General features: G+C 33.6%; 1 long non-coding RNA gene across 1 annotated transcript; it reads right to left on the bottom strand.

Annotated features, from left to right (window-relative positions):
* Window positions 1-6,160: 6,160 nt before the first annotated feature.
* On the bottom strand, window positions 6,161-10,820 carry LOC138330851 (uncharacterized). The gene is made up of 3 exons (XR_011209604.1): window positions 10,355-10,820; window positions 8,112-8,574; window positions 6,161-7,800 (listed from the first exon to the last, which is right to left on the bottom strand). It is a non-coding gene; the product is annotated as an uncharacterized lncRNA (long non-coding RNA).
* Window positions 10,821-22,186: the final 11,366 nt, after the last annotated feature.

Below are 22,186 nucleotides of genomic sequence, written 5' to 3' on the forward strand. Positions count from 1 at the left end.
ACTATCACAAGAAGACACGACACAAATATACCGCAGCCTTTCACAACACACTATCACAAGAAGACACGACATCAGCACTCCAACCTAACAAGATACATACAGGTGAGGTCGTCCTTAAATAGCCATATGTAGTCAATAAGACGACAAAATCAACCAACTAACAAAATCCTCATCCTATTGTTGTATATGTACTGTATACTGTGTTACATTCGACAGTTTCAATAGCAGATATCATTTAAGAGCAGTCTCCTATCGATATTAATGTTGTTTATAATGTGTGGTGTGTGGCATGTGTTTGGGAGACATTAATAGATTCTTAATCTGCATGAGTTTTCTTTGGCGTTTTTTCAGTGTCAAACATACCTACCAGCAGTGATATTTCTTTTATAGTTTTATTTATCTATATGTGCTGACTTTGCCTAATTCTGTGATATTGTTTTCTTCTTTTCTAAGATATTCTGTGTCATGAAGAAAACATTAATTAACCAAAAATACGATTCAAGGTAAATGGTAGGTAACAGAACGCATAATTCTATCATTTGGACAGATGTTTCTGTCATTTTACTGCCATGATTCTCAGCTGTTTAATCGTAGATGATAGTATTAACTTTACATGTTTAATATATTGTCCTTTAAACAATAGTTGTCAATAAATCAATATTAAACCATTTATTGATAAGTTACCCGAAAAAAAAACATAAATACAGTTTAACTCTAGCAAAGCGAATTTTGCTGTTTTCAATTTAGTCATTTGTCCATTAAGGTAGTAATAAATATGTGTATCTTTTTTGTTATTTTTTTAAAGATACATTAAGGATACACAATGTACTGGACTATGAACATTGTGGAAGGATGGAGTTCCCAGGAATACCCAACTGTCCGTTTGAATTTTAATACCAATTGGTATTACGATTTTGGTCGTTTCTAGATTACCTCCCTTTTTCCTAGTCTTGCAGATCCAGAATGGGCAGCAAGAGCGATCACTTTGAGAGACTGCGAATCGTGTGCCCCAGTGTATGAGTAACACATTTATGTTATACCGTTCAGATTTGTCCCCTTTTCTATATCATGTCTTGTGTTATTTTCAGGATGTCGGGAAATAAACCCGTGTGTGTACATTGCGTTTTTTTAACATTATATGAAAGACAACCCGTTTAACAATTCTCGGAAGGGTTTCAAAAATAGACTCTTAAACATTAGTACAGCTAGCTGTTAAAACATGACTAATCAATGGCCGCATTGCATGTTAACACTAAGATGGTGTTCTCATTAGTGTAATTGATATAGTACAAATTGCATATATCATATTGGTGTATATATTTACGATTTAAACCCCAACTTTAGACTGTTTTGTTTGTTCGTTTTCACACATTTCATCAGCAAACTATATTTTAAGTTGTTATTGGAAAGTTACATCAGAAAAATGCATCAGTAACCTTTTTGCATTTAATCAATTACCTTCTTATTATCATGTTAATATATGTTACAGATTATGTATTTGTAAGATGTGATAATTTTCAGATACACAACTTTTTTTTTACTTATTTTTTTTTATATTTATTTATTTATCCATGAAATGGGACATCTTAATGTAGTATTTAATTATTATATTTGAGATTATATAATCATACATATTTCAAACGCCTTTTAATACGTATAACCAGTATGATATGAAAATATGAAACAGATAAATATCCGATATATTTAAGGAGGGTTTCTAAAATTTCTACTTATAAGCTATTAATAAGGGAAAAATACTCGTATAGAAACTTTATTAGTGCAATTGCATCAGTTGATGAGCCTTATAAAAAATATTCATAAATGTGAAGTAATTATCTGTTCACATGTGTTTCAGTGCTATTCATGCATGTATTTGTTTGTTCATAACCCATTAAATCCTAAATGGTAACTAACTTATTCTATTTGTTCATGTCATTCTAATCTTAAGTAATCTCCCTTTAACAATACAAAATATTGTTATTGTAGAACATGTCCAATCTACAATAGCCACAAGAAAGAATACAAAATGATGGAAATATTTATTTTTCATATAAGATATTCTTTTACATATGTAGTAAAAATTCAAGAAAGAAAAAATAAATTGTATAATATAACATGGTTGGATTTATCTCGTCACCTGTTTTGTTTAATATCTTTTCGTTATTGTTTTATTTATTTTTTTATTTTTTTTTTATTTTATTTTTATTTTTTATTTTTTTTGCATTCGTGTTTTTGATTAACCTTTAGAACAAACGCATGATACGAATAATTAAAACAACTTGAAGACACTCGAGGACATACTGAAGAGACAATTATAGTGATACCCAGGTATAATATAAAAGCCTGTCTGTCCTTCAGACCATTTAGAGGGTTTCTTCTACAGTTAACTTCGAATGCATGTTTTACATGTCACGATAGAACAAAAGAACGTCAGCATGGACCAAATTAATCTCTGACCGGGTGTCAGATGACTCCGGATTTACATAAAAGCATGTCGTTTTGTGTATATAATCACCGCTAAGTTTGCCACATCAAAAACGCCATAGTATCAAGAAAGATTCTTTGGGGATTGCAAATAATCAAAAGAAACCTTTAGGCTTAAACTTACAAACATGAATGAAAAATTATATCTCATGACAGTAAGCGGATTAACAACATCTTTTGTGAATTTTACGTTTCCACTACTAGAAATTTGGTTGTTTTTTTTTCTTTTTTCTTGCTTTCAAATATCTTTCTTACGTCAATGTTATGATGCGGAAAATGGATTACAATATTAATATTCTTACATTGTGTATTGAGATACAAAAGACAATTATTTGAAGATATTACTTCTACAATTTTTATGTGTTAGATATACGTAATTTGAAACAACAATAAAAAAACAAAAATAAAAAACCCAAAAAGGATCCAGATATTTTCAATATTTCTTATCATCTGAAAACAAAGCGAAAAAAACCGCATTCAAAAATTACAATAAGAATATCAACACATATTTTTATTATTTAATATTATGGAACACATTTAATCGTTATAAAGTCTTAATAATATATTAATAGGGTCAAAAAATCAACAACGAAATTGTGCTATGCTTACCAGCTATATAATATAAAGACCTTATTAATAAATATTTTTTTAATCTTAGAAATAACAAGCAACAACATTTCTACATCTTTGTCTTGCTTAGATAATACAACATAAAAATGCACGCGAAAGCGTTTTCAGCATAAAATATCAAAGAAACAATGTAGAGCGATTAAACCTTATTTGAAAACTTGATAATATTGTAAATACGACATCGAAAATTCCCAATAATAATAGAATATTTTAAAACATCAGCCTTTCAACTGTAGAAGATATGAACAATATATATTTAATATAGTAAATATTAAGCATTGCTATTTAATATTTACTCGAAATTTAATTTCACTGAAGGAATACTTGTAAATCAATACAGTTACTTTTACGCAAATTGAGGATTAAAATAGCGGATAAGGATATCTTAAAAGTTGCATATTGATAAAAACAAAATACTAATTTTTTACATCAATAAATATTAATTAAATATAAGAATATCACTAACATGAATGTACTTAGGAAAATAAAATTAAAATGCATGGTCGATTCAGTATTCAGTATATATAATATTATAACAATATAGGGCAAAGACGTAATCTGGAATACAACCGTTTATATTATATTACCAGAGCAGTATAACAATTGTGAGGTAACGGCACAACTAAAACGATAACACTGTGTTTCATTTCAAAATTATTCGTTAAATATTTATTATGCTTAGAGTATGTCATTTTAATGTCACAGTTTATCAAATGTACATTTCCTATTATATATTCCTCTTTTATTTTTTTTTCCAAATATTTCCAGATTTGTGATGAAGCCAAATACATACAATAGGCAATATAGTTATTTAATTTTGTTGTTGTCATATATTATGAACATAAAATACCCAAGATAAGATTTCTTTTCGCTTTTAAATCGATCATAAATTGTTGAAACAAACATTCAATATTAAAGCTACAAATTAAATTCACAATGAGTACTTACTAAGATGAACATTAGTAAAATAGATAATGATAAAACCTTGCTGTATTGTCGAATTGGTTCACATTACATGGAAAAATCATGAAATTTCATGCAGACGTGTTATTGTTTATACAACATTGAATCCACCAATACAACATTGAATCCTCCAAAACACTTATAGTGTCCCCATAATAAAGAAAATATATTGGATTATATAGTTTTGTTTGAATTTAGCTTTATAAAGTGTAGAATGCAGTTCAAGATACATATATATATCTCATAGATCTCTGTCGGAGATCATTATGCTATAATTAATTGCATGAATTATTTAAACTTTTTATACATTTTTATTCTAAGTACATTGATACCAATCAATGGTGGTGTTTTGAGAAATTCGTTTTCACTAAAAAGAAAATTTTAACAAATACAGAATAATATTTAGATACATAATAATGAATGTTTTGTAGCAAGTAAAAAAATAAACAAGCATGTTCAAATAAACAACTGTCTACCCCTTACTAATATGTAACCTATTTTTATTCAAAGTTAATACATTACGAACCTCAATTAAGTTATACTGTCATCTTTATCCGTTTCCAGTTAAGTAAAGATAACATCCTGTTTGTAAATTGTCTCCAAACTTCGCACAACACCTGGAACGACGACAGTGACAATAAAATTATGTAAAATTACCACAAAAGAAGGCACAACTACCATCCTCCATTTTATTCAAGACGCTAACCGACAAACGTCATTTCCTCAATGGAGGTAAAAAGTCGGAAATGGTCGTAGGAAAATGTCGTCATAACGTTCATGGGTAGATCATATGTTAGAATGGATAAGTAATAAGGAAAGATTTCTATATGTCTGTTATTACGAAGGACTTTATTAAGTATTCTATAATAACTAGTCGGGCGATATTTAACGATTTGATACTTCAACCGTATCGGTGACCTTCCCTTGTTAAACATTGGGTAACGTAGACAACTGTTAGGGATGCATGGTTAATATGTACATAGAGGAATATCGACATAAAAAACATAAAAAATTATTTCGATAACCATTGAAACAATAATTTAACTAATAGCATTACTTATTAGCTTTGCAGATTTTACTAATTTTGGGAAATACAACCTCACAAAGTATAAAAATTGAGGTAAAAGGAATTTAGGTCAAGTGAAATTGAAAGCGCACAGTACACGAGTGGTGGGATGGGGTGTTCGAAAATGTGAATAATAATGAAATGATAATGTGTGCGTATTGATCATATGTTTTGACTACTCATCGATTGTTTTTGTATGTCTTATTACCAAAATATTCGAGTAAACCAATTCTTTTGGATGATCAAAGACAAGATAAGGAAACTTAATTTTATACTTTTATTGGTATAATACCTTTACGTTTTAAGAAATAGTATTAAAATGAAAAATTAGAAAATATAAAGTCTTTTAGTTTGTATTCCATGCATGTAGAATACATTTGCAATTTTTATCCGTGTATCAAAAGTGTATCTGAATTGAAGCATGCATAGGAAGCAATATATTTAAATTAAAATGTGTTAAGATGTCTATTTTTATTTTCCTATATGAAGTATTGCTAAAACATTCTGCAGTATTTACAATACATGATAAAAAATTCTTATGAGTTAACAAATATCTGATCATGTAATAATGCCAATTTCATTTGTGACATTGTTATAATATACGGTAATGACAACAAAAAACAAAATTACCTTAAGTAATTTGTGTTTCCAAGGGATAAGATTGAATTAAACCGATCATCTCAGTACTTTGTGTATTAGAGCTAAAATATAGAAATAAAATGCACTATTACACTGCTTCACGATTTATTTACATTTACTCTCAACATAAAAGTGATAAAAACTATTCTTGTGTCACATCGTTATTATATAAAAGATATTCAATTAAAAACATCTTACAATACCCTCTGTAACGAATCACAAATATCTGCAATAATATAACATACAAATGGTGTCATATTTGGAAATTTTAAGTAAAATGAGAATAGATTTGACAAAGTTATTAAAATAACCATGTGACAATTTTTAGAAATTCCATTGAGTTCCATGATCGTAGGGTATTGAATAGTTGGTGGCAGCAGTGTTGAAATCTGGTACGGAAGTCGAAGGCTCTTTCGGGAGGACTGTCAGGCAATATCAGTAAATTCTTATCATTCTTGGCCTAACTTTCTTCTCGAAACAATATTATGTATAGTATTTCCTTGAGCATTAACCAAAATAATATTATTAGATTATATTGTATTAACATACTGTAGCGTTGTTATATTTCGCGGGTTGGAAATTATTTTCATGAATTTCCACAGCCTTTTAATGTTTGATATGTTAACAAATGATTTAAAAAAAAAAAAAAAAAAAACACGTTGAATGAAATTTTGCGGATTTCGATGAATCCGCAAATTTAGCGAAATCAAAACCCCCGAAAATATTAGTACTTGGTTTGTTTGGTCTAACATCCTGATACCAGCCAGAGTGATGTAAGGACGTGTCAGGATCAGATTGAAGAGAAATTCCGGAGTACTTGGAGGAAATCCACCGACCAGCGGCCAGTACCTGCCAAAAGCTCCACATGGAATTCGAACTCATGACCCACAGGTGGAGGGCTTGTGGTAATATCGCGGGGCATCTTTTTCAAGTATAATTTTATTCAATAAGGGTCGATTGATACATACGTCGGGTTATCTTAACCACTCACCAATCACGGCCCCTCAAATATTAGCAACTACACAATTGCAAACATAAATAAAAAAACAATCTAACACGAGAAAAAATACTTAGTCCAAGTCATGATCGCTTTATTAAAAAATCAATATAGATTCCAAAAACACAGAAATAGAAACATTGATACATACGCAAATGGATGGTATTTACTCGCCATTCATCAAGTTATTTCCAAACATCATGACCTCCTTGCCGTTATTTATAACACCTTTTTATCCATATTTCTATCAATGGATTTCATACGTAGTCTCTGGTTCTGATATTAAATTGATATCATAATTTAGATACCGTAACTGATCACACGATTATTGCTGTGTTTATATCATGATTCACTTTCAAATGTCAAATATCAATGGGTGGATTTCACATGAAAGATATGAAATGTCAAAGGATAGAAGATATACAAAGGGTGCAATATAAATAACATTTGAAAGGATAAGCTGTTTCTTGCGTTCTTGTATTCATCTAGAGCACAATCACGAATCCAATGGACAATCAACAGTGGCACTGTTCACATAAAAGAATAAATAGTTGAAAGTGTATATCACAACACTTGTAGGCGATCAAGTCCAGCACCAAAACTATGAACAGGAATGTTTCAAAAATATTCCTATCTTAACTATACACTGTGCTGTACTGTAATTTCGCGGAAAGAAAATAATTCACAATTTTCAATTTGAATTAAATAAAAGAGATAAATGCTCGGGCATCGCCAACATTTTTGTACATTTTTTAATTTTAAAGACATGTTCATATAATAATGTGATGTGGCATCGCCACCATGATGCCTTGATACATGTAATAGCAGAAATGGACGCAAGGCACAAATTACGCACTATTTTACATTGTCAAGCTACTTTTCTTAACTGAGTTTCCTTACATTGTGTTGCATAAAATGACTATAGTCTGTTTCTCGTTCTATCCTATTTGACCATAAAATACTTCAGTTTCATGATGTATATCTTTTAGTTGGGACATTGTTGTGGTTGCAACGACGCGATCTGTAACATAATAAAAAATGGTTAAATTAATATAATGTTAGTCCGCGAAATTGAATTTTGTTTAAAATCAAAATCGAGGAATGGTGTCACCCTCTTAAAAGGCTAATCGTATAATGTATTCTGATAATGATAATTTGTTAAGATAAGAATTTCTTTTTCTTGATGATAGGTTCAAAATTTAGCGAGATTCGAAGTTTGTATTATATATTTTTTCCACTTTGATGTATCACCTTCAGATGATGTCTGTCAATAATAGTGAAAGTGGAACTGGGGCTCGCATTATTTGTCATGTAGGTTGGAAATTAGCTTACCGTGGATGCAAGAATTTGCGGTACACCTTCATATCTAGGGGCGTGCCATTTCCGGTGTAGATTTCAGCAGCAGGTGACGATAAACGATAAATCAGCGAATTACTTACTTTTAAACCCCGATAAATTGGTTTGGGTTCGCAGCCCTCTGACACCCGCTCTGTCCACACGCATGGCAAAGCAAGACATTGATCATGGGCTTTACCTTAACGACTCCATCACATAATTGTTTCATAAAACACAGTTTATGGGATTTTAAACAAGTAAGCGTCAAAATTTTAACATCTTAACTCCAGGTAAATTACAGACTTAGGATGGTCAATTACTCCCTTCAGCAGCCCCGTAGGACCCAGTGTGCTTGTCTAGCAGGGTGACGAAGTGCGAGGGGCGGGGTTTGTCCGGGGTGTTCTGGTACGCTGACCCACAGGAGACAGATTGCGGACTGAGGTCAGGGATAGCCTCGACTCTGTACAAACAAAAACAATGGATTCGATCATTTTTGCTTTGCAAGGTATGTTAAGATTCTAATGATTGACGATGGTTTTTTTCTAGCTGATCAGTTCATTGTTAAAATGAAGTTAAACCCAAAACGATGTCACAATATCCAACATTGTTTAACATCGTTGGTAACATATGAAATCATTCAACTATATATAACCAGAAAAATCAAAAGTGAAACCAATATATGACAATCTCCAACACCATATCACAAAATAAGTACAAGACAAAACAGAAACATTATTTTATAAACATTTTAATACGTTAGCATTACATGAAATATATTCAAAGTGAAGAAACACTCGACACTCATTGGAAAGGCATCACAAAACGTACTGAAAGAAAACGTAGATATAGTGTAGAAATAGAGATATATAGTCGATATGATTGCAATATGTCGCCCGTTAGGATGGGGGACACTAAAAGAAGAATTGATAGACACCAGAAAATGTACTGGAAAACCTTACAGAACAATACAAAACAACGAAAAGAGCAATGCGAATAAATAATTGTGTGTGTGTGCCAGGAGAAAATATGTAATCTTTAGTTACGATTGGAAGGTGTGCAGTTTTATCGACACCTTCCTTCTTGAAGTTTAGCTATGGATTCTGACAAGTTGGATACCCATAAAGTATTCGGAATCTCGTTTTAATGTAACAATTATCGGACAATAAAAATCCATGTTTTTGTAATTATATACTAGTTTCAAAAGTAACATCGTAGACTTGCATGTGTATCTACATGTATGTAGTTTGAAAGGTGTTTCTATCAATGTTTAATAAAATGTTAAAATTGTCGTCCGATCATTCCATTTTGCAAGGTAAGAGCTTACATAGACATAACCTGTTGTAATATATTTTTGAGAAATTGCATTTTTCAACTTGTTAAAATTACATATGTATTTAATTTATTTCGAGTTTTGAGTGGTTCTGTAGAAAAAAAGTTTTACAATAAAAAAAATTGAAAATGCTAAAACATCGCACGAAAGATAGAAAATACAAAAATGTGCATAGTTCACATATATCTGTTTAACAATGTTCAGCAAATCTGTATGATAGGTTCGGACACTAGTCTAAATATCGAGACACTGTAACCATGTTCTCCTGAAAAATAACTGCCCTCTGTTCCATATTACTGTTCCCAATATACAATCTAGGTCAGAACGACATTCCCCGATACAAATCAGGTCATAGCGACAACCCTTACAAATTTAGGTCAAACTTAGTCAAGGTAAGTTTTAGAATCTGGATGGAAGAATAGAATCAGTACATTTTATTTTGCAGATGTCCTTATTATGCATCTTATCACCTCTCTACCTGAGTTGAAAACAACAAAAAGACAGCTTACTACTCGAATAAGATATGAAACCACAGCAGGAAAAATAAAGCACTGAATAGATGCCAATATGATGTTCAAAGTACAAGGCAGTTTACTCAAATAGGCTAGGGAAGCACAGCGGGAAAATTAATGCACTGAAATGATGCCAATAGCATGCTCAAAGTAAAAAGACAGCTTACTTGCATTTGTAATGAAAGGACGGCGGGACAGAAAGCGCTGACTAAATACCAATAGTATGCTCAAAGAACAGCCTACTCATTCAAACATTCTAACAAGTTAGAAATAAGTGTAACATGCATTGTTAACGTGAACACCAAAGCATTATCATGAACATCGCGTTGGATGTTGGTGATAATTCGTGATGATGTTATTGTATAGCTGTTGCGAGTCGAATAATTGGTTCTATGTACCGAATGCACCTGTTCGAAAATTTCTCTGTCGGTGCTTTGTCTTTTGTGTAGGGACAGACACTGGTGGCTCCATTAACACCATGGAAAACAGTACCGTGGACAAGTACTGCCGGACAACAATGCTGCGAGGTGACGCATTCCTACACTTTAGTAACAGCGGAGAATAACAGATACACCAGCACTAACACGGCGTGAGAACAGGTCCATCTGAAAATGAATGCAATACAAATAAAGCATTAGATCTGCTACTCGTCATTGTCAGAATTGTAAAAATCCTTATCATTTTGATCAGGATGGTGTGTCCAGATTCAGGGTTTCCTAGCCTGCTTCACGCCCCACTACACAAACACTACGCCGACATATAGGCTGCGTGATAAACTAGACGCTTCCGGTTGTGAAAAATTCATAATCAAATGAGTGTTTGTCTATTCTGAAGGTTTCGGTCTTTCAAGCAAATTATTACCTTTCGTTGCTTCATGAATTATGTGTGTGTTACGGTGAAGGATAAAGGTATTATCGCCCCGGTGAGAATACGTGTTTCACATCAAACATACACAAGTTACAGATTATTAATTCGTGAGCGTAAAATGTGATCACGACCTGACATCCCTGTTGTTCTGGGTCTATGGCACGCTTTTAATAAACAAATACGCCACTGTGCATCACTACGGTAGCCTTACGGGTTATTTAAAATGGACAATGAACCTTACACGCGGTACCTTTCAAAAAACATTTGCTCTTCTCAGAATGGATTTCCCAAGACGATATCTTTTCCAAATTTTATTGACAATGTCCTGGCTCCCGCTAAAACTGGTGGGAAGTTTATGTCTCGGTTGCATGATATTCCTTAATGAATTATAGGTGATGAAGGCTCGGGTTTCTAAAGCGACGCAATAACGGCGGGAAAGATGTTGGAGTGTAAAACAATTTGGTACATTATTCTGGCAGTTACAATGAGTTGTTGATTAGAGGAGATTGTATGAAACATTCTAAATTATTCAGGACGAAAACTCTTCTACCTTGACAACAGATTGGGATAATTGGACTTCGCCATGACAGAAAACAGCGGCTCTATCGCTGTAAATCCAACTAAGGTGTGAATGGTGGCGGAAGAGAGGTATCGAATGAAGGACAATTTGTCACACGTGTCTTCGGAACATACCGTTAGCCAGAATTAATATTCAGAGTTAAAGGACAATTCAGTGTAAGAGAACATTAAAATCTGCCTATATATCGGAAAAACACCAGTTCTAATGGAAATTAGATCAGTCGGTTTTACTGTGATATGCCTGAAAAGCCCATGGTTGTGACATGTGTGTAGATGTTCAAACTCGCTCGCTGTCCGCCATTACACATTGTGGTCGAACTTCTTGTATGCCTAACCCTGTCCCTTGCTCGTAGAGTAATGCAACTTTTGTCTAGAACTACTCAAATCGCTCTGACATTAGTGTGTTTACCTTATTAGGTTAATTGTCTTGCCTAAAAATCTTTTTCTCACCTTCTTATTGGTTATGTAGTTTATTTGTTTAACATGCTTGACCTTGGCTCGGGTATGGGTACAGCGTCCATACCTGCTTAAGCGTATTGATCAACGATTTGATATTTCAACGATATTAATTAAAATACTAAACAATGACGTGGAAATCGTCAATATTTTATGTTATATGTTTCATAAGAAATGTAGAACAATACATTTATGCCATATTTTGCTTCTTGGTTTTGTAAAAGAATTAGCCTGAGTGAATTGTCCCTTTAAAGCTCATATGAAAGCGCTGCAAGAAGATGATGAAAAAGTGGCACCTTCAATAACTGTAACTGTTAATGGGACGTTAAACTAACCAAACAAAAGAAGACAAATCACAAGATCGGTCATTTGATTTAGCTTCTTTAGTTTAGCAATACAAACAATTCAGGGTTCTAGACGTGAGAAGGATAGATCTTACAAAATCTAGCTGATATTATTACACATTTAATTTCGATATCACACCCCTGTCTATGTACGTTATTTTCGTTCATACCTACAGGTGTATTACTGGCTGATCTAGGGCAATACACTCATGCCACCTGAGGCTGTATTGTATGGCTACCCGTACAATAAAGCCTCGTGACGTCATGGCGCCAACAAAATTTCTATTTCCTCGGTAAAATTTTACATTTTATTTCACAAACTTGACTGTTTTCACTATTAAAGATGCAAACAATGAAATTTTTGTTGAAAATATCACGTAATTTATGAAATATTGACTTTCAGCCGTGGATTACTACGAATTTATTTCCAAATGGCGGGATATTATAGTTTTAAAATTGCAATAAGACATCGAGGTATGAAAGAAAAATACTCTTTCATAACTGGATATGAAGGATAGAGATATTCTACCCTCGGAATCACAAAATGTTGCAAAAACTCGGCAAGCCTCGGGTTTATCTATATTTTGTGACCCTCGGGTAGAATATCCCTATCCTTCATATCCACATATGAAAGAGTCTTATAATATAATAGACAAGTTTGATCAGTTTGATTCTTAAAACTACAACATAGTCGTTAGTTGGTGATAACATGACAACTACGCTATAAAATGCTTCCTTTGTGGGTTATAGAGACCGTCAATCATTTACCATGGCTGAAGGCGTGCGTGAAACATAAGGTAGAACATGTATAGAGTATTGAAATAAATAACTGGGGATGAGTTTAATATCTACTGGGTAATGGCATACGTCTTCATGTGGTATTAACATATTTATAGGATTATTTCAAGACGTGCATGTTCTGCTAATAGAGAAAATTTAAATAACCCCCCAAAAATCATCGACCTACGATGTTTCATCTCATCACAGAGAAGTGAGTATCTAGTAGTAGAATGTCAGACACTATCTGCAATCAAGGTTTCTTGTGGTTTTTTAGTGTAACTCTCATTTAAAACGTTGGATAGGGTAGTTTTTCTGAGCTACATTTATTCCCATTTTGGTAATGCAATATATGCCGCCATTGTGTTTGGCATATTACCAACATTAATCTCATTTCCACCAAACCGACTCATTTAAATTAATTCGATACATGAGATATTTTTGAAGTTTTTGTTTCTTTTAAAAGTGCTTGAGAACCTTCTAAGATATTAAGGTCATGACATTGGTTCACGCTGACGGGGATGTGAAAGCCTCGACACTGGTCCAACTCACTTCCTCACCATGACAAACAAATCTGATCTATCGCTTCCGACTTGAAGACTAAGGTTTGGAATCATTTTACTTGATTATCCCTGCCGGCTTTGAAGTTTACTCAACTGTGATCGTATCCTGGCAACGGCAGTCACGAAGCGCGTGTTAGTTGCACGCTTCCGGTGATATTCAACACATTGATGGGTTTAGCCTCGTTCTAAGCCTTATGTAGATATGTGACAGAGAGTGTACCCCCTCCGTTCCAACATGTGCTTAGCCAAGCTTGTTTTCTTTTTTGATGAGTTAGAGGGGTAAAATTGCCGAAGCATTATGTGAGCGACATTGTTTGAATGGAAGTTATGGGAAACGATATGCATCTCTGGACATGCGTGAAATTTTACGAGCGAAGCCAAGGTAGACAAATACATAGGGAAACCAAACGGAGCCAGCCACATGGAAAATGGAGATGGTGAATCTTAAAACAAAGGAGTGACGATAATGGGATGAAGACCCATCAAGTGCCGCACGGTGTCCCAGAACCTGCCAATGATATCTCCACATGTAACCTCGCCACGATTCATCAACAATCGGCCTGCAAAAATAAACATATTCAGCATGCAAACCTGAACTTACTTCCGGTTTCTCGATAGCATTGATAATGTACTTCCCCTTTGTTTCGTTGTCTTTTAGCTTCCTTCTTATAACTACTGTCGGTAGTATGTAATACTTTAAACGTTCATGGTTTTACTTCCATATATTTTTCCGCTAGGCGATACCGAGTACATTTTGTTATGGCAATCTTATGTTTGGAGCAAAACCAAAGATTTTATATCAAGATTTTAATGCGTATAGAAAACAACAGGTTTAACTTCAACATACATTCAAACTGCTAGGGGGAATCCAGTTATTGTAATCAATTTTGGTATTAATAGTAATTGGATTACAGTATTTGCAAAATCTTTTCTTTTTTCTTATTGCTGTGAATTTCATGAATATATATGTTTTAAGAGGAGATTACACATGCTGGTAATTATGACATAGAAATATCATTCATTGCTTTCTTTATTTCCTCCATAATAATGAAGAGAAAATGGGTAAAAGGTTGAGAGCATATAAGTATACAATGAACGGAAACAGCAAATACAAACTGAGATATAAAAGTACATACTGAACAAATAATGAAAAGAGTTTATCAATTATGAATTAACTCTAATTAATGTCAACAAATAGGCATTTCAATCAAAATACAACAATGTGTCGTAAATGGAATTTTATACATAATGAAGTGCTGTACATACTGCTTCGCTTGGGATACACAACAAGGTAACTATCAGGACATCTATTGAGTCAAGCTGTTCAAGAACAGTGATTCAGAAAACCAAGAATAAGAGAAGATTCAATGCCGAGAAATATAGGACTAATTAATATTAGTTAGAAATAACAAAACAAAAAAGAAGGTAATGCCAAATTCACTGCAGGACTTTACCAGCAACCTTTACACTAACTGGATAAAGTAGATGTAGATATCAAGTCATAACAACACTACAGAGGTTAATCGTTCAATTGATGACGTCAAGTAACTTCAATAGGTAGCTTGTATCTTTTTTATGTATTCCTGCTATTATAAAAAGATGTGATCGAATGCCATCCCATCGGAGCCCCTCATGATTTACAATGTTTCTTTTATCGCGGAGAAGCGGAGAAGCGTACCCATGTAATTTATTGACTGACAGTACGCGATGATCTTCCTCAACGAAATAGATCAAAACACCAAATTACACAATCTTAGTAATCTAAAAAATTGGAAAATAATTAAATCGCAGATTCACGGAAATAAAGAACAAAAGTTTCTTCAGAAAATTACTCTATAAAGTGGTCTGTTGACGGGATGTATCATCCGTCTTACTGATACAGCGTCTATGGTTGACTGTGTTCATATTAAGTCAATACGTATGACGATGAAAATTGTCGCGTTTGCGGATATTACGCAATTAAATGGCAGTGTTTAGCTGGATGAGCGTGAATCGTCGATAGTATCGGCGGGTAGACCTCCAACGCCAGCACGCCAGTGTCTCTGATTAATCTCCATATAACGCCAATCGTGCGGACACTGTGGTCCGATTTCCGACTCTATTACTGCTGTAGACGTTGTGACGTCAATAAAGTGAGATCTCCAACTGCTGACAAAAGCAATGTTTCGAATACAATATATCTCTCCATTTGTTGTTTAAGGTTTGTTTTCAAGTCACCTAAATTAAATGATCAAGCAATTGAATTTAGCATTTTCTTTTCAAATGACACTTCTCTTGCCATCATTTGAAATTTTCGTGTTAAAATTGTTCAGTCTGCAAAATGTTGATACGAAAATTTTGTTGGTTGCCATGCAGCCACGAATATAACGATAATAACATATACATCTTATATATTACTTCGATTACATTAGTTATTCGTGTCATATTCATGCTATCGTTGACAGCTCCAAACCACACACTCCGAATGACCCAAAGACATGCTGTACAGAAAATAGATATAATATTGAGTTCTTACGATAGGTATGTAATGTACCAGTAATACAGGATAAATTGTTTGTAATGGTTTGTCGTTTACTTTCTATTATATTATTGAAGAAAAAAACAAATATAGCTTCCTCAATTTGTAGTAATGCGTGACACAAGGCAGATTATGGATCCTTTGCACCTAAATTCTTTTCCAAAGTACATGACCAACGATGTTGAAACATGAAATGATAAGGACCGCGTCATCAGGTGATAAAACCAGTAACTTGTTCTAGAGGTACTGAACATAGACATGCACTTTTAACTGAGCAAGTTCATTGTATGTATCTATCGAAACGTTCCAAAGAGAATGTGCTGCTGAAAACTATATGTCGGGTAACATTGCGGGTTGATGCTATCCGATCATGATAAGAAATTCAGACAAAGCGTCTCAATGTTACAGAATGTAAGATATCGCATCGAGGCTTATCTATGAGAAATCACGTGGTGGGAGGGACTTCCGGTCACGTGTTAACAGTTCCATATCCGGTGTGCCATAATGACGGCTGATAACCTGGAACATATCACGTGACCCGAGAAGATTGCAGTGCTACCTGGTGGGATGTATGTACTTCCGCTTCGTTAGGTGGCGAACAGGAAGTAATTAAGTGGTCCCAACACACTAACTCGAAAGTTGTAAACAATGATATTGGGTTCGATAAGGCAATATCGGTCATTCGCTTTTTGAACATGATTTCATGTACTCCACTATGTTTTACATTTGTATTTTCTATTGACTGGTATAGGCGCTTGTAATATTTTCTTTGAATAGTTATTTATTTATTCCTTTGGTATTTGTTTTCATTAATTTGCCATCTGTTCCGCACATATTACTTGGTATTATACAGTCGGTTATTTACAATTGTCAATATTTGTCATTTTAACTAGAGTCGAGAAAATGATTTTAAATCTTGTTTTTTTTTAATTTTTCGCGATCGTGCTTTATGATAAAACCATTTGTTAATACTTCTTGCCTGTCTCTAGAATTCGTGAAAATGTCATCTCCTTAGAAATACCCGGTAAATAGTGTATCCATGAGAATTTAGTATTGTGATTTTCGTTATTCGTTATGGATGTCTATTTCTTTCATGATTCGTGTTTAGTAGCAGTTAAGGCATAATGGCATTAGTTCTTTCATTAAATAAATAAAACTCTATCACAAAACAAACAAACGATATCTTGTTTTGACGTTCGACGGTTTGCAAATCCGTTGTCTACTATTGCCCCACTTGGAATCGTCCATCACTTCAAACTCTGAGATCCCAACACGCTTTGTTTCCAAGCCTACGTATCTCTATTATTTCGCAGCCGTAACAACATTGTGTAACGCCATAGATAGTCCTAAGCACTCCCAACATTGCATATCGCCGAGCACAAAGCTTATGATCGGTGTGTAATAGCCTGCAATAACTTTTATTTCATATGTGAAAATCGTCGCATTTGTGCCGATGTAGACGATACATGAAGAGATTTCTATAATAACGAGAAGATTGCGAAGAGAGTTTTAGGACATTCGTACACATTTATCAGAAAGGACATGTGTCTGTGCGACCTGAGATAGGCGATACATGTAGGATGATAAATCCTATGATTGAAATATGTTAGAAAACGGAGATTGAAACAATACTAGTCCATTTATCACGTGACAGGAGGCGACACGTGCATTAATATACGCGTATGATATATTCACGTGGACAGATGTAATCATTCTTACGACGAGCTTAAACGCATTAGTAGAAGCCTATCGCTCATTTGCCATGAAATCTATAACTTCTCTAATTGATTAGTTTGTCATTTAGACGGGTTTCTTAGAACATGTTCACGTTAAAGCATGGGCCGATTCGCACATCAGCCACCCTAGCCTAAACCGATGATGCTTTTCTAGCAGGCGCAAATTGGTTTTTACACCATCAATATCTCTGGGGACAGAAACCATGGTTTGTGGAGAATTTCAATACGGCGCTTTTGCACAGAACAAATATTTAGGAATCGATGAACATTATCTTGGAGTGCTAAGCAATCTTGACGTTCCCGTTAAGTGGACTCCTAGCGTATGGGCTTGGTCTACGGGGACGTCTTCAGCCGTAAATTTGTCAACATCAAGGATAGTTATCGGGAGCTATAGGCCCCAAAATCATTGAAACAGTTTCTCAGGTTGCCATATACAAACAGACCAACACCTCCCATGTCGTGACTAGACATATGAGTCGGACCGGTGGGAGTGGATCCGGAATTTCTACGTTTATCTCTCATTTGGGGCCAATGTAAAGCCCGACGTATTACTCGGTCACTCGAGACGGGTAACTTGGCGGGGCTTTAACTCCCGCTCTAGTCGGCACCATTCATCTACATTTGCATAAAATCTTTGTCGCTTACACTGGTGTTAATGGAAAAGCATCCTATTTATTTAACCATAACTAATTCGATAATACACCGCATATCATACCCTAATGATAGCTTCAGTAATGGCTTCTGACGATCAGTTTCAAAATATAGTGCCAATACAATTAATTTTCTCGGAATGGACAATCTGTGATACGGGCATATTTCTTGTGTCATAAACACCCTCACTTGTAACAGCAGGTTTCTCAAAGCTGATTTTTTTTCTCAAATATCCCCAAATAATTTATCCCCAGTGAGATGGAAAGGGGGATGAAACGGAGAGAAGAACCCATTGTAAAATCAAGGCGAGAATACCTAAAAAGAAATAGTCCCCGGTGCATTCGAGGGGAAGGAGAAGATACGGATACGGCGCGTTCGAAGGAGATATTCTTCTGATTTTTGAGCGAAGTAATATGGGTGTCATTACATTCCCAGCTATGATCAATATTGAAACATCGGGTGAGAAAGGCCATTAGCAAATATGCCATATTTCAATTTTTCACACATATCCTTCGCCATTTTTTTTCTTTATTTATAAGTTATGCCAACAGAAGGTCAATTTTATTCAGACGAATACCAAAGAACTTTATTGGACGTTTTATGGGATTTAGATAAAAGTGTGAGAGTTGAAGCTGGGGAAAAAACGAAATGGGAGGAATTTCGGGCAATTTTGTCGTCGTTTCAATTGCCTTTTTGTAATTGGTTTCGTATTATTTTACATAATAAACATTTAGACAAATGTTGTTTTTTTAAACTGATTCATCAACTGTGGAGTCGTTAATAAAGATCGTGTGAGGCTAACAATAAACAAATCCATCATGTTTTGTTTACATCTCGTAGGACTGGTGTATCTGAATACTTGTGAATGGCATTAACGACACAGTCTGCCAAATGTGTGTTTTCTGTTCAAGGCAATGGAGTTGAAAAACAAAATTATATATCGGAGTCCTATCGGAGACTAACTTGACAAACATTCTAAAATGTCTGAATTTCTCCATTTTTCACTTAATTTATATAGAAGATGTAAATACAATTTTTGCAGCAAGCAAGAAATGACTACATGTATTAAAAATCTAGTGATTTAAGCTAATCAACTTTCATGTCCTCGAAATCATGAAAATATTACACACGCAAAGATTACCGCATATGGTGCTTTGGTTTAGAGCAATTAATGAAGTGGGCTTACAAATTATTGGTATATTTTATTTCAAAGCCATACACCATTAAAATCATCAGATGAAAGTAATGCGACATGATCACCTAATCAAACATCAAGCTAAAAAGCAACTAAGAAATTTACAAAATGATATTATTTACCAATGTCAACAAGGTTTCATAAGCAAAGCACTCATTTCATCAATCTTTTCAGTATCATATATAAATTATCTCAAAGTGCATCGTTACATGTTATCGTAACTTAAAGTCTTCTTTTATCTTTTATCCTTTCTCTTTGAATTGATCCAAAGCTTAAACAAAATATAGAACAAATAAATATAAATATATAACTGTGACAATTCTGTCCTAAATGATACCGCTTTTGACAATGTACTATATGTTACTTCATTCACACAAGAAACAAATGTTCGCATAATTTCGTGAGATAGTTCGAACGGGAATTAAAATGTTGCAAATAATTTTGTAAACATTTATCTTATAAAAATACATAAATAGTAAGAACTCTCGATCGCGAATTTATTTATCTTAAATATTAAGAAAATAACGATAACGCGAAATATTGTATAACGCTGCAATAATGTATAACGCGGCAATAATGTATAACGTGACATTATTGTATAACGCAACAATATTGTATAACGTGAAATATTCTATAACGTGACGACAATGTATAACGCGACAATAATGTATAACGCGACAATATTTTATAACGCGACAATAATGTTTAACGCGGCAATAATGTATCACGCGGCAATAATGTTTAACGCGACAATAATGTATAACGCGACAATAATGTTTAACGCGGCAATAATGTATCACGCGACAATATTTTATAACGCGACAATAATGTTTAACGCGACAATAATGTTTAACGCGGCAATAATGTATAACGCGACAATATTTTATAACGCGACAATAATGTTTAACGCGGCAATAATGTATAACGCGACAATAATGTATAACGCGACAATATTTTATAACGCGACAATAATGTTTCACGCGGCAATAATGTATAACGCGGCAATAACGTAGATAACGTGACATTATTGTATAACGCAACCGTTATAGAAGTTACATTTAATGTACAAATATCAATATCAATAATATATTTTCGCTGCGCTATATATCTGTTTCTTCTTATGTACATGTATATAATATCAGCGCACACTTTTTATATGTAATCTTTCAAGTTTTAATGACAATGAATAATTAGTGCTAATGGATTTCTACTTCTTTCTTCTTTAAATTTATTCATTGTTTTAAATATACAAACTCTTATGACATTTAATTCTTGCATAAATTAACTTATAGAGATTAGTTTCCACACAGGAAATAGTATTCTATCTTATTGTTCTTTGATTTCACCATACCTCCAACTAAGTAAGCGTGCAACAGGTGAGCATCTTTAGATCTAGATTTATAGAAGCTTAATGTACTCCAGCCTCGACTCAGAAACAAAATGTGGATCACCACTTCAGTCCTTTAATCTTCGCCAAAATACAGTTCATATTTTCAGACACATTTATTCTCTTTGTATTTTCTTCGTTGTTTGACAACATTAGTGGTATGCGGTAGATATAAATAATTCAATAGATGGTATATGTATATGTCTATATGGTTTGATAATAATATAAATATAATACTGTAATAACCTATCAACATTATTCTGCATATTGATAGGACTGCTTATGTATACACAAATATGATTCAGAGAACGATCAAACTATAACATCTATGTAACTAAACAATAGTTATTGTTTTACATACCTGTTAACCACCATAATTTAACCTGCTGTCGAAATTTCAGCTTTTCTCGTCGTGTAGCAATCCAAATCACATGAACATTTGATCATTATATCTATCAGTTGTGACCGACTTACAAACGCTGTAAAATAATTATACTGTAGGTTAGAAAACGATATATTAAGGCACGCTGGCAATGGGCTTGTTGACAGTAGGGATTCGCGTATTGTAGAAAAGAGGACACTAGGATTCATTGATTATTTTCTCTATTTATTCCAAAACATAAATTGACATCATTTATATTGTTTTTTAATGATTTGATTATTGCAAATCACTCTAGGTCATTCAATTTTGATCAAACGTATTGCATGACATATCTTTCTAGTTTGACTTTGATTTATGAGAGTTCTAAGTATCTTGTCATTTACTATAACTGAATTTATATACAGTAACTGATTAAAATATCCAAACATGTAAGATTGATATAATCCATAACCAGTATACCAAATAATGGTTACGAGGAGAAAATCTTTAAGATATATTGAAACATACTTACAATGCTGTATCTCTAAAAAGAAACATAAATGATCAAAAACATACTTTTGAGACACATAATATAACAAAAGAAACCATACCATCATGCCCAGATTTCGGAAAAAATAACTTATCTCCTTAAGCAGTAATATAACTTATGTCAACATTTGTACTTAAATATCATTGAAAACCATCAAATGAAAATGCATACCTCTTTTGCTTGTTTGTTTGGTATGTGTGGGTTTTTTACAGTTATATATCATTTACTCAGGAACAGAACATTATA

The sequence above is a fragment of the Argopecten irradians genome, chromosome 9, assembly GCF_041381155.1.
Source record: "Argopecten irradians isolate NY chromosome 9, Ai_NY, whole genome shotgun sequence".
Classification (NCBI taxonomy): domain Eukaryota; kingdom Metazoa; phylum Mollusca; class Bivalvia; order Pectinida; family Pectinidae; genus Argopecten; species Argopecten irradians.